Source organism: Phalacrocorax carbo, chromosome 1 (genome assembly GCF_963921805.1).
Source record: "Phalacrocorax carbo chromosome 1, bPhaCar2.1, whole genome shotgun sequence".
Classification (NCBI taxonomy): domain Eukaryota; kingdom Metazoa; phylum Chordata; class Aves; order Suliformes; family Phalacrocoracidae; genus Phalacrocorax; species Phalacrocorax carbo.
Window position 1 is genome coordinate 89,621,772 of NC_087513.1, and position 14,373 is coordinate 89,636,144.

At 44.2% G+C, this 14,373-nt stretch overlaps 1 protein-coding gene across 1 annotated transcript in view; it reads left to right on the plus strand.

Annotated features, from left to right (window-relative positions):
• IGSF11 (immunoglobulin superfamily member 11) overlaps positions 1-14,373 on the plus strand; it is a 108,273-nt gene that overhangs the window by 678 nt on the left and 93,222 nt on the right. The window lies entirely within an intron of this gene.

A 14,373-nucleotide genomic window follows, 5' to 3' on the forward strand; every position in this document is an offset into this window, starting at 1 on the left:
CTCAGTTGTCAGGGCCTAGCCCCTTGGTAGGCTCACCTGGGTGGAAAAACTCTGGTCTATCCTTCAGGCCCTGAGGCAGCAGGGAACTTTTCTTCAGAGATGGTGACAGGTTGCCCACAGCCCTCCGTGTCACCTGGGAGTCCCCCCTGCCTCTTCTGCCTTCTCCTCCCAGGTGCATGGCAGGCTCCTTCAGCTCTAAGTGCCTACCCCCGGGGGATGTGGAGAGACCCAAACGAGTCCATCACCTCTCACCCCCAGAAGCCCTTCTGAAAGAAGGTGCGATGCATACCCCGGTCCTCTGTGTGGAGAGGGAACAAACTGCATGTGAAAGATGCTGCTCACATCACTTAGTGCATTGCTGGAGAGCGCCAGGAGGTGCTGTGGTAAGGGCAACAGGAAAAACTAGAGAGTGCAAAATGTTCAGACTCATCTGTTGATCAGGTGGTGATGCCTTCTTTCAAGTAATGCCAAACTTTACAGCAGGCCTGTGCAGTTATGTTATACTGAGGTCTACGAGGTAATTTCCATAAGGTCTGCTCACTCATGCAGAGGTCCACTAAGCAGTTTTGCGGAGGTCTGCTCAGCAGAGAGAAGTGCACAGCTCCGCTGAGCCAACTGGGCACTGCTGCTGGCCACCTTTGCGGCTGCAAAACCGGGAAACCTGCTGCAAGTGATCCCTGAGCGAGCGGGAGGACAATAAGAAATGACAGGATCTCCCACAGGAATACCAGAGACATCTCAGCAAGGTCTGGATGAAACCCCCTCACAGTCTGGATCTGGATGGAGTCTGCTTCTTGGGTAGCCATGCCTGGTCCTTGCTGCCCTGCAAGGTGCAGCAGGCCAATCCCCCCTGCCCAGGACCCACTGAGAAACAAATCTTGTGGTGGACAAGATGACCTTTCCACAAACACCTCAGCCCCAAAACCACCATGAGTCCTGTCCTCAGAAAATGCGTGGGTGTTTGAATTGCATGCATTAACTGGAAGTTCCACCTGCTGACTTCAAAGAGGTGAATTATGGGGGAAAAAAATCTTTATTAGTATTTAATTAAAAGGAATAATCTCATCTGTTTCACACTTCGTGCTATTTGTTTACTTTTTGTACTTTTCCCAGTTTGGAAAGTTTCAGGTTCTCAATGCCACAATTTTGTCTGCAGTCATTGCAAAGGTGTAACTGTCTAGAAAGTTACTGTGCCTACTGCAGTTAGAGGCATGTAAGTCATGAAGCATTGCTGTTGATGTGATATCCCTGCAAAAACATATAACAATTACCAGATTTAAGGTTAAAATTGAAAGGGCATTCAATTATCTCTTTAGGCAAAAAGATTAACTCAATATTTAATTTTCCTGTTTTGGTTGAGGGCATGGGGGGACAATGACAATGGAGATGACTAGGCGCTGGAACACACCTTTCCGTAAAGTATTTACCTGCAATAGTGTAATGCTTTTTCTCGTACTTTCCTTTGAGGCTTAAAGAATACCTGAATTAACCACCTGTGTCTGAGGCTTGTTTTTTTTTTCTTTTGGTCTTAGGAAAAGTCTTTAGAAGATGGTAGGAGATGAAAATAATAGCTGTGGTACCCAGTTACTTCTGCGTAACATAGTATGGCCATGTTTTTGGTGGTCCTTGAACTTGAAAAGCAAACCCTGATAAGGTATAAGGAACAGACATGCACTCATGAAAGCTGAAACCAAAAGGGGGGATTTTTTTCTAAACAACATTTGTGTGAGATTGGTAAGCGTATTTCTGCTCTGGGTTGCCAAGTCTGGTTAGGAAGAATGATTTTTTTTTCCTTTTTGAGGCTTTAGTTTGGTTTAGATGATAGAGAAGAAAAATGACAGGGTCTTATGCAAAGTCATGCCTAAATAAAAGTGAAGGGTTTAAAAGTTAAAGGAACAGTCACAGTAAGAGTGTTTAAACAGAAGAAATACTTAATGCCAAACAAATGAAAAGTTGTGGGGAAAAAAGGTCCCTGGAGGTCATTTGGTCATTCTCACAGTTTATGCATATGATAAAATACAGTCAGACTTTGTAGTGAAATGTCAATCAAGTATCATTGTCCCAGTTTCTTATGTTGTTTTGCAATTTGTAGAATAGTAGTGATTCTTTTTAACTGGAGCCAGATGACTGTTTTCTTTGGGCTTATAATACCCATGCTTAATTCTCCTGGGGCAGGAGCAGCATCTATGTTTTCCCTCTAAAGCATTATGAGCTTAATAACTTTTGCGGAAATAATGTTTTTCAGGCTCCCTAGAGAAGTTTAAGGAAGGATAGGGAATTCTGTTTAGAGCTTTGAAACCAAACCTGTGATTGCAAATCAATCCTGCTACGTAGTCAAAAATAGCACACTGGAAATTGTCAAATGTGTTAGAAATCACACATTGGGTACAGCTAAATTGCAGAACCAACTTTTTTTTTTTTCTTTTTTTGGTGTTTGGATCCTGTGACATGGTATCGCAACAGGTGAGATGTCAGTGTGTTACAGTCTGTTGCAGCTGGATCAGGGTAGGGGCTGCGTGTGTGTGGGGGTGCGCGCGCACACCTGGCAGTGAAGGCAACAGCAGGTCTGCAAGTTTTCAACACAACTTTTCTAGTCTTCACCTCTGCACCTGAAGTCACCCTCCTGGCAGTCTGAAGTTATCACAGCTGAAACTGAATGTTGAAGTTTTGGCCTTGCAGCACCCTTGTGCTAGCCCACATATCCTTCCCAGCCCTGCACCAGGTCCTCAGCCCTAGCAAGAGAGGACTGTGGCAGTCCCTTCCTCTTCCATGCTTAAGCACTTTTTTTTTTTTTAACAGATTGCCATTTGTGTCAAGCTGTGTGGTTTTGCGACGTGTAGATAAATCATTTTGCTCACAACCTGACTGTGGTCCCCAGCGGTAGGCACAGATGCATTAACTACTTCTGGAGTCTCTGAAGTGGGCATCCTTCCCTTATTTTGGAAACTGATTCTTTATCTCTGATTCTTCAGTTTTGCCTAAAATTCTATGTTCTTTTTTAAGACTCCCTTCTCCAAAGGTTCTCAAAGTGCCTGGAGAACAGCTATATTTAGCTGCTCAGTAATAATATGGATATACAAAGTATGATATAAACAACTCGTTAAGAAACTTAGAAATCATTTTTCCTGCCTTCATTGGGGAGGCGAGTTCTTGTTATTATACCAACAGTATGGGTGGAGACAGTGAGGCTCAGAGAGGCTTTGTGACCCAGTGAAGGTCAGTGGATGCTGGTAGTAGTCCTGAGTGTGTTGGTCCAAACTGTAACCACAGGAGAATGCTTAAATTTATGCAGCAGGTTAAGCAATACTGTAATGGTACTCTTTAGGGTTGTTCACTACTAAATTGTGGTGAGTCATCTATATTTAGCAGGATGCTACTGTCATTGTGCTTTTTAAGTAAAGTGCTTTTAACACAGTTTATTTCAAGGAGAAGTGCATGCACTGAAAATCTGTTCTTTGTAGTTTTCTCTTTGTGGAGCATTAAGGCTGCCTTCCCTTTTGTAAATGTTCAGAGAGAAATTTAGCTCCTGGTTGTTTAACAGACAGTAGTGTAACAAAGACAGTTCCCTGGTTAATACTACCTTGTGTTTGCACAGTCATTTACGAACATTAACTAATTGAGAATATCCAAACTTACTTTATGAGTGCAGTCAGTTTGATTTATGGCATGGAAAATTGAAGTGTACAGAGACGAAATGATTTACTTGCTGTCAGGTGGGACATCTGCCCAGCCTCTTCTTTACAGAAGTCAGAAGTACAGGGCTCCTAGTCATATGGCACCCCACTTTTCTCTCACAAATGTTTCATTTCTTATGCACCAGGGAGAAAGCACAGTATTATAAATTATGCACAGTGAACTGTTGGGGATGGGGGGTGAGTGTTCCTTATACGTTTTAATCTTTTTGGTTTTGGAGGTCACTTGTGTCCATTCTGGCTTCTTCGTTTTTTTTCCATTGCTTGAGCTAGGCTGAGGGTAAGTGTTCTGTTTCATCAGGACTGAGGAGTTTGGTTTCATTCTGAATGGAAATAGAAGCTAAATGCTTTGATGGTTTTGAAAGGAAATTTTTGAGAGGCTTTCCGTCTTAGTCAACCAATATTGTGTTTCTTTGTGGAATTGTATTATAATAATACATGAAAAAAACCTGAAAAAAATACCCCAAGCAAAAAGATATTTTAATGTGAAAAGTCAAAACTTTGCATCCCAAAGGTGCTTAATGTTTCTGTATTTCTCACAATTTTCCTCTATGTTTCTTTTGAAACGGTTATGATTTTACAACATCCCACGTTTGATAAGGTTTGGTTTAGTGGAAGTATCTACAGTAAAAGCCTTAGTGGTTGTTACTTTTTATTTCTACAGGGCATTTAAAAACAACAGTGGTAAAACCCAACTTGCAGTGGTTGGTGGTATCTGAGCATAGTCTCTGTCCATTATTTTTACCACCTTGACACATGTATGAGAACACCATGTACACCGATATGGCATTGCCCACGTCCTTTCCTTATTCATCATGCTGTAGAATGCTATTTGCACCAAAAGAAGCAGAATATGGTGTATGAAATAAGCCAAGTTTCTATTTAATAAAAACAGCCTCCTTGTTAACCTTTGTTTACCCTTCTGGAGCGATTGCTGGAGAAGTCAGAACAGGACTAGCAGATTTTGCTCAATCTCTTATCACCCATGCACGTACAGAGCTACAGCTCTCCTGGCAGCACAGCGGTACCTGTGTATTTGCATATCTGCATAAAGCTAATTTCAGGTGTAATTTTGGTATTAGATTGATCAGATTGCTTGCTTAGGGATAAAAACTTGGGCATTGTTTTTTCTCACATCCTCATGAGTCAACCTAGCTACGAGAACATGAGCTAGATTGTGTTTCACAAGCTTCAGCAGGAGAAAGCCAATGTCTGAACTCCACTTGGTTACATTACACTTTGGTTTTACTCAAAATGCTGAAGTCAGGAATGTCGTTTGGGGGGGGGGGGGGGGGGGATGACACGCTGTTTACAATGTGTGGTGTGTTTCTGCAGCGACCTGTCCAAGAAGCACTGGGTCAGGTCAGACTGCTGGTCTGCAGTGGCGTGGCCAATGCTGGATGCTTCACAGAGGGTGCCAAAACCCCCACAGCGAGCAATTGGTACCAAACATTTAGCAAAAAGGAGTCTGGTGCCATGCCAGTGCTACAGGTTGCCCTAGGAGGAGGTTGGTATACATATTGGTCTGGGCTTCAAAGCCCACTCAAGCCGATTTCCTCTTAATTTCAGGAAGTGCCCACGCCCCACTTCCTTGCCATAAAATGAACTAAGTTATATGTATTCTTCCTACCAATGTGAAGTGAAAAAAAAAATCCATCCCCTCTCTTTTCCTCAGGGAAGCCCTTTCTGCTTGCAAAGCAACAGATGCAAAACTTCCCCCCTTGCCAGGAGCGAGGTAGAGCTGGGGTAACCGAGGCCCCTCTTGCAGCCTCTTCAGTTATCTGAGGCGCTGGAGTGCAGTCCCACTTGCACCCAGACCTTAGCCTCCTGAATGGGATGGGCTGAGGTTGGGCTGTCCAGGCTCAGCTCTTCCCCTGCTTGGCATATTAACAGCATCTGCCAGGAGCAAGTGGGCTGGTACACCCCCTCTGCATGCCCACTGGGGAGATTACTTCCTAATCCTCATTAATTAGAAGTTGGCTAATGCCTGGAAGCATGAGGGTGTAGTGCTGCTCTGCTTTTTTCTTTTCCTTCTGTTTTTTTCCTCTGGTTTTTTTTTTTTTCATTCTACATGACGTATCTGTGGATGTTCACAGTATCCTTATAAATGTGCAGGCCTCTGTGATTTCTGCTGAGCTTTTGACTTTACAATAACAAGGGCTAATCATTCCTTGTAGTTAATTATAGGCTGTGTTTAGAATAAGCAGAAAAAGTAAAAACAGAAAAGGAAAGGAAAATTGTAATAGTTCTCTTACGTCTGGTCACATTTCCTGCTCTTCAGTTATATTGAACAACCTTTTGTCTTTCTCTTAAAAAAAAAATCATACATAGAAGAACCTGGTTCACTTCTTCATATCCGTTTGACAATTTCTTTCTTTCTAGCTCCTCTCCAGATTAAGTTGTACCAATTTTAACTGTGCTTGACCACAAGGGTTTTTGACTGGTGTATGATGAAACCTTTCTGTGCCTTCTGTATTTTCAGGTGTGCCATCCAGAAGTAACAGCAGCAATTCCACCTGAGGGTGCTGCTGTCAGTGTTCATAGTGGCGATTTAATACTGCCAGCATTCTTTCAGCCTCCGCCTTTAGACACCCTAAGAGCTTGTTTGCTTTTTTGACCACCATTGTATGTTGAACAGATGTTTTCATTGAGCCGTTCACAGTGATACCAAGATGTTTTCCTCAAGTGATTTCATTTGAATTAGAGACCCATGGTATATGAGTAGTTCAGATTATTCTCTCAAGTTCTTATTACTGTCCGTTTGGTAATGTTGAATTTCATCTTGCAGTATGCTGCCTGCTTGCCGAGCTTTGTCAGATCACTTGGAAGTCTCTCTCAATCTTCTTTTGTCTCAGGCAATCCAAATCACTTTGCCAGCTCCCTGTCTCATTTCCCGATATTAAGGAATAGATTAAACCACCCCAGAGCTGGTAGGAAACCTGGGGGTAATCCTTTGTAATCAAGGCCAGAGCAAGGGCAGGGGGAGAGGGGCTCTGATGCCTCTGAACCTGGGCACCAAACAGTGGGGGAGCAGCTCTGCACTCTGCTTGAACCTGGGTGACATGAACCCTACCTGGAGCAGAGGCAAGCCGGGGGGTCTCCCTCCCCAGGCAAGCTGGGGACGGGGCTGGCACCAAACTGGCATCCTGCCCAGAATGGTTTAGTAGGTGTGCTTTGAAGTGACTGAAAATTAATCACTTAGTCTTGTCCTTTTCCTTCCAAAATTTGAGTGGATTGAAGGGGCACAAATTCCTCTGAGCAGAGATCAAGCTGTTTTGTCTCCTGCTGTGTGCTTTTAGGGGCTTAGGGAATTTGACCAGTTTAACCAACCCCTGCTGCAACTTCCAGGTTAGCCTGTACCTTCTCTTAAGGAAAGCATTGCTAACTTCAAGAAACACCTGACTTAGCAAGAGCTCGTGTGTCTTTGCTAGCAGCGGAGCCACTTGAGAAATGTCATTCTCCTACTGTTTACCAGTTCTGGACTTGTCCTTTGAATAGACTGAAATGATTGTTTGGTTTTTGACTTTTGCAATTTGGCCTTCAGTTTTGTTCTCAGCCCTCCTAGCTACCATCTTATGAAGCAACAGCTTAAACTGAATGGCTTCTTGTTCCTTTTGTTTGACCATACAATGCGCTTGCTTTCTTCTCAGCAGTTTTTTGTTCAGGGGCACTGGGTACCTTTCAGTGACGATGCTGAGATTGCTTCAAAACGTCACCATACAGTGTAACAACTTTAATTCCCCTGCTTTTTGAGTTAGGCTGTTTTGACCATTTTTGCTTGAAATAATCTTTTCTAATGTTTAAGAGGCATGATGCAAAGTTCTGGTACTGTTTTTCTCACAGGAATGTTAAATTTGGTTATGTAGCGGTCACTGGTACTTTGTGACTCAGGTTGCTCTTTGCATCAATTGCAGTGTTTCAGCTTCTGAGTGCCCTGGGACTGGCTGTTCCAAGCCCTACCTGCACTCTTTAAGATGCTGCAGAATTGTAACCTACTGTGACACTTAGCTAATTCCTGCACATGTTGCTGAAGTCACCATTTTTTGCTGTTTTCTTTGACTTTGTTCTTCATTTGCTTTCCCTCCATGCTGTGCAGTAGAGTTTCCCTTCCTGATCAGGAGACCATTGGTAAATCCAGGTTGCTGTGGTGAGATTTAGTTTTTAGTTAACTTTTCTCCCCCTTCAGCCTTGGCTATCCAGATGGGATCTGTGCATTACTCATCTTGCAGTTTGATGTCTCTGCCCTTTTGCCCACACTGGATTTCCAGGCAGGGCATTACTCTGTGGTGAATTCTGCAGCTGTGGGACCGCTGATTATGAGATATGTTGGACACTTTAACTGTAGATTATCATGGCTATTTCATCCCTTTCCTGCACTGTATGAAGTGGTTGTTGCATCACGTTGTAAGGAATGGTTCGCTAAAGGCTTCAGCATCAAAGTGCTCCTTGGACCCTTTTGCTCCAGCTTCACACCCACCTGCACCAACCTGTGTTCCCATGAGGTCTATGAGCATCACCTGCACTCTCTGAAATGTTTGGTTTTCAAGTGATATCTCAGAAAATACAGTCCTGCTTCTCGATTAAAAGGTCTCTAATTTCTCCTGCAGGGAATGTTCTGGGACCCCCCAGCTCTTGCGCATCGCTTACTTCTGTGCATCTCACCACCTGTGCTGGTGAGGGGGGACCGAACTGCCCCATGACCCTTGGGGAGGGAGAGAGGGGCGGATGGCAGATCCTGTTTTTTGAGTGAAGCCCTGCCAGAGGAGGTGCTGGAGGGCTTCTTCAGGCTGCTGCTGGGCTTGTGTGGCCATTGGGCTGCTTCCATAGCTGAGCATGTGTTTGAATTTCGCTGTCTGACGCAGTTTGATGCCTGAATGTCTCTGTTGGTTGTGGAGCTGCTAGGCTGCAAGGCTGCTTGGCTTTCTCGCTGTGTGTTGGGAGCTAGTGGCTTGGAGAGATTGAGAGGACCTTGGCTACTTGGCAGAGGGACAGAACAGCCTCAGTCTGTCTGCAGAATCGCCATGTCCTTGGCTTATCAAGGGCAGCCCTTCCTTTTGCCCCTGAAACAGCTGGTGTGCCCTGGGCCCCTATTACGGGACTCATTTGCAATCAGTGCCTCCCTCTCCTGCACTGAAAATGCCTCAGACACAGAGTGTAGGCTTGTGTTTCTCAGCTGCATGGAGTTACAGCAAGGCTGCGTTTGGCTTCTTTTTTGTGGAATGCTCTGTGTTAGTTAGTTCTTCAGTAGCTTTTTTGCATAGTCTCATCTGTTCTTGTTACTCCCATCCCTATTCCAAGTGGCTGCTTTTTTTTTCTTTTTTCTAAGACTGCATTTCAGCCACTACATTGACAGCAGCGGTATGTTTATCCACAGAATAGGTACAACGCAGTCAGGCTTCCCCCACCCATCCTGGTCCCCATCCTCCAGCTCTCTTGCACTAACCCCCCCCCCCCCCACCCCCTTTCACCCTGAGCTGGAGGGCTGAAGTGGAGGGGGCTGCTGCAGGTGTAGAGGGGGAGCTGAGGCATCCCACTTCCACCAGCTTGTGTTGCATCCTAATTGCAAATAGCCCTTCCGGCGTCAGCACTTTGTGGAAATAATTGACAGGAGATGCCAGGGAGGTGCTGAGTCAGAGCGAGGTGTGCTTGCCAAGTCACTGCAGCAGAAGGAGCCCGCTCGCCTCGCATGGAGGGAAGCCAATGGACGGTGGGTTTCCTAGCTGCCTTTTGGGCCTCTTTCTTTCCTTTTTCTGTGGCTGCAATTCAGCAGCAGCAATGCTATGCATGCAAGGGAGAAACCAGGTGCTGGGGAATGGGGGGAGCTCTTCTTTTTTTTTTCCTCTCTTTCCTTTTATTTGGCTGCGAGCACTGGGAATTAGGAGCTGTGGGCTCCGTTCCCACCTGCTGCCACTGGGTCTCTGCTGCAATTTCCATGCTCTGAGCAAGTAGAAGGGGTAGAAAACACATGTTGGGGGTCAGGGACAGGTGAGTGGCTCTAGTGACAGACAAATTGATGTCTCCTGGGCAAGGAAAAAGGGTTTGCCTCAAGCGGGCAAGGGGGATAGCTTAGCAAGCCAAAAAAGTTGCAAAATAAAATGACTGAAAAGATGTTTTGTCTTGCCCTTCCTAAGTGTTGCTTCTGGTGCAGTGTCCTACTGTTTGTTTAGGCATCTGAAATGAGTTGTTTGACATGCAGGAAGATGAGGACTTGTCCTGTATACATCTAGCACCTGATGGACCTCCGGGTCAGTCTTGGGATAGCTTAGCCATTTACTCCTGACCTTCTTCAGCATGGCTAGCATCAGTGTTTATACCACAGCTGAACCTGTCCCAGAGATCTGTATCCTTTCATTTTCCTTGCCCAGGGTGACTTCAGATGTCTTTGTCTTTCTCCCTCTGTGTAGCACAGGGTACCATTTTCCTGGCTTGGACAAAAGTCAGTAATTGTTTGCACAGTGATCCAAATATATTTGTGTCTGATGTGTGCTGCCTTTGTAGGAAGGGTATATCATTTTTGCTTTGAGTAACCACTTTGTAGAAGGAGATGAGGAGCACGAAGAAGGAGGCCCACATATTTTTCAGAACCTTTCATGTCTACGCTGCGCTCCACCCACCCATGTTTTTAATGCTAATCTTTGTATAATCTTTCTCTCCACTGACTTAGGTAACAGCCATGTTATCTAGTTCATCATGCAGCTGATGGGAAAACTGAGGCCCAGAGATGGGAAGTGCCTTGCCCACGGTCATGCAGGATTCCCATAGCCAACCTGGGGTTAGAGCCTGCATCTCCTGATTGCCAGCCTGTGCTTTCTCCACGGGAGCATGCTGCCTGCCTGCTGATTTAGTCAGTGGCCTGCTGAATACTTTCCCTCCTGAGTTTTCATGGCAGTGGCTCCTGGATGATTATTGATTTTGAGTCTTTAAAGAAAATCTGCAGTGACTAAATTGAATGTGGTTCTTCTCTCATCCTTGCCTTGGCCATCTCCACAATGAAAGTCATGTACGGGACCCCCGGAGAGGTGACCTTTGGGGCACTGGGGATGGGATTGTGTGTGCGTGATGTCTGTCCTCCCTGTCTCCAGCTTGCTGCCTGTTCACATACTGGGTGCAGTCTGGGATGCTGGCAGCAATCTTAAACCATCTGTGGCTTGAGGACATTTTGGAGGAAGCCTTGCCCCACTGGGTTCTGCTGTGAGATCAGCCAGGGGTAGCTTAGTGCTCAGCCTTGGCTTGAGAGGCCCAGGATGGTCTGCTGCACGACTGGCCTGCCTTCAATTTGTGTTTCTGTGTGAGTTTGCCATGGATGGTGGAGATGCGCTAGCCAGGGCAGTGCTATAGAGAAGAGTGGATCTGGCCCTCCTGTGTTTTGAAGAATTGTCTTTGTTGCTCAAGGGAACCTTAGTCTCCATCTGGACAAATGCAGCCCTTCCTCCTTATCCACTCTACCCATGCTGTGGCTTTACTCTGGAAATGGAAAAAAATAGAGCGTTGTCTGTTACAATTGGGATTTTATAAGGTACCTGTGGGAATTAAGCACTCAATTCCCTCAGGTTCCTTTTAAACAGCCTAGCTGACATGAATTTATGTTGAAAATAAGCAAGGAGAGGAAGTAGTCCTGTCAGCAGTGCCATAGCTATCCCGCCCATGTTTGATGTAGCAACTGCTGTGGTAAAGGTTATTTAGTTTTTAAGGTCCGTGGGTCAGGAGCCAGGACCGGAGTCTTCAGAGGTCTCTGATGTGAGTGGGCCCTATGCCCTTGCCTCCTCTGGCCCTGTGCTGAGGGTCTTTTAAAGCACTCATAAGTACTGTGGAAATACAAGCATGTAATAACACTGTATGTAGCGACTCTGTGCTGTGCTGGGGCTTGATAAATGCACCTGATGTCCACTGGGCCAAGGACTAAGCCTCCTATAAGTCAGTCCAGGATGATGAAACTCTTCGAAACCAACTTTCCTTTCATTTCCAAAGAGTAAAAATGTGTATGGATGATGAGGTGTAGCATGTAATTGCAACCAGTTGCCAACAGCAGGGATAGCATTTGCTCTGGAGACAATTGGGAGATTATTTTGACAATTGCAAGAACCTTTTTCCACTCTTCCTCCGTAGCCAAATAACCACAGTTTGCATCAGTTTTCCACAAACAGAGAAATTCAGTGGCAATCATCATAATTTTAATTAAAAGTAAACAAATATGGTATAAAAAATAAAACAACTTCTGAGAGACCAAACAAGTAGCAGATTATGGCTGTCACTTAGAACAAGTCAGGACACAAACAAGATGGAAACGCTGCCTTCGTCCTTCATTATGAGCAAGAACCTTTCTGGGATTTTGTTACATGGCTAAAAAGAATTGTATACTATGTTTTAAGTTTCTTTCTGGAATTTATTCCTCTGGCCGTATAGCCCATATATCCAGGGCACAGCTGGCAACTTGTCTTGCAGCTGCAGGAAGGGAAAAATAACTCAGGTGGGGATGCTGCATGCCCTGTGATCCGGAGCAGAGCCAGTGGGTCCTGGAGAGCCACTGCTGTCCCCTGCCTGTGACCCGCTCCTGGCTCTCCCTCACCCCTTGGCTCACTGAGACACGCCTCCTGCATCTCTCACCTTTACGAAAGTGTTCACTATGTGGCTTGATGGAGACAAAAAAATGCCCGCTCCTCACTGTCAATTTATGCGTAATGGACCCAAATTGTGGAAGTCTCATTAAATTAGCCAACTGTGTAAGATTTCCATTCATTTTGGTTTTGCTTAGAAAACAGCTTGGATTCTTCTCTCAGATTTGAAGTTATTCAGCCTTGGAGCTCAAAATCAAATCACAGTCTAAAATCAGACCAGGTCTCCTTAGCTCAGCTTTTAAAACAGAAACGTATTACACTCCAAGTACATTAAAGATAAAAGGCTGCCTTAATGCAATAATATAACTGGACAGTCAAAATAAAGCAGCATTGGGAAATGCATAAGTTAATGATGCCTTGTTATGTATCCTGTATCTTTTATGGCATGAATTTTATAGTCTAAGTGGTAGTAAGATTAGAGGTAGGTGAATAATTTATAGCAAATAATTTATTTAATGAATTCCTCTTCCATTTCTATTTGCAAATTGTTTGTGAACATCCTGTGGTTTCTTTGCGTTTTACTTATTTGAAATTACTTACTGAATAGCTTCTACAAATAATAGTTGACATACCGCATGCTTACGAGCAGGAGAATTTTTTTCTGTTTTCTTTTGGGGGGAGCAGTATTTCAGCTCCAGGTTTGGTTGCTCAGCACTGACACAGAGCAAAAGTTCATGTCATAGTATTTCACTATCCTGACGACTTAAAGTAATTGTTAGAATCAAGCTGTTTCTGAAAGGTATCAAGAATTAGCTATTACTTTTTAATAATTATTCAGATTATTTATGTGGATAGGCAAGTTCAAATTTCACTTTTGCCAGCATGTGCTAAAATTGCTTAAAATGTGTTACTTCCTTGTACGTTCACGCCACTAAATTAGAATAATTGCAGAAATGAACAGAAAGATATCAGGTCCACAGTCAGCAGTGTGCTGCGCATATTATGCTTGACATCAGGCGTATTCTTGAGTAGGTGTGTAACTGGTAGAGTGGCAACTGATGAACTTCAGCATATGTTTAAGTGGTTTGCTGAATTAGGGTCCAATATATGGAACAAAGCAAATTTATGTTTCATGAAAGTGAGGATTTTTTTTCCTCATCTGCAATTATGCGGTGGTGCATCTTTCAGGTGGTGGGGGGGAGGCGATGATACAACTATTGCATTAGCCTGTAGTATTTCTGATTTCATCAAATACAAGACAGATCATCTGAAGTTTCCCACATGTGTTATTATGTGCTCTTTTTTTTCTCTTAAATATTGGGGGAAATAACATGAAGAATTGAAAAAAAAGAAAAAGAAAAACCCCAGCCATTAGTTTTATTTACTATTTTCTTTGTATCTTAACCTTTCAAGATTTCAGAATATTTTCTATGTGCTTTTATTGGCTTATCATCTCTTTAAAAAAAAGTTACTTTGGAAATATTAAATAATTCTTTACAAAAATGACCCTCACAGAAAGGACAACATTTTTGGGTCTGCAAGGAATAGGTATGAGTTATTTTAGCATCTTAAAGGGCTGTTGTAACAATATAAACTGGGAAAAGTCTACATTTTCCTGTGCATCTTTTGGAGGCTGCACATTGTAGAAAGCAGCTGCTGAAGTTACATGATGTCTGCAATGCAAGTGCTGTTTTGTTGGCCTGACTGAAAAGCACAGTTAACTAGTTTTGTGGGTTTGTGAGCCAGTGAGACCTCATCTCCTTCCCGTTTGTGCCTTCAGGCTGATCTGTGTGGAGTTTCTTATGTCTAGTAGAGGGTTGAGCATGGCCTGTTTTTTCCCCCTAGCAGTATCTCACCTGTACCTGCCCACCTAATTTCATGAACCTTACGGAAAGAAAAGTAACATCTTTGAGGCCTTTGATCTTCTCTCAGAGGAGGGAAGGCTGCAGGGGCCTCATGTCCCAGGGAAACAACTCTTTGTGGGCCATGATGCCCACAGGCATATTAAGTGGAGTAGCTAGCAGAAGACCACAGACAGCTCAGGCCAGTGTGGTCTGGGAAGCTGGGAAGAGAATAAATCATCTCTGGGTGATGAATGATGTGTGGGAGGCAGCCACAGAAGTAGA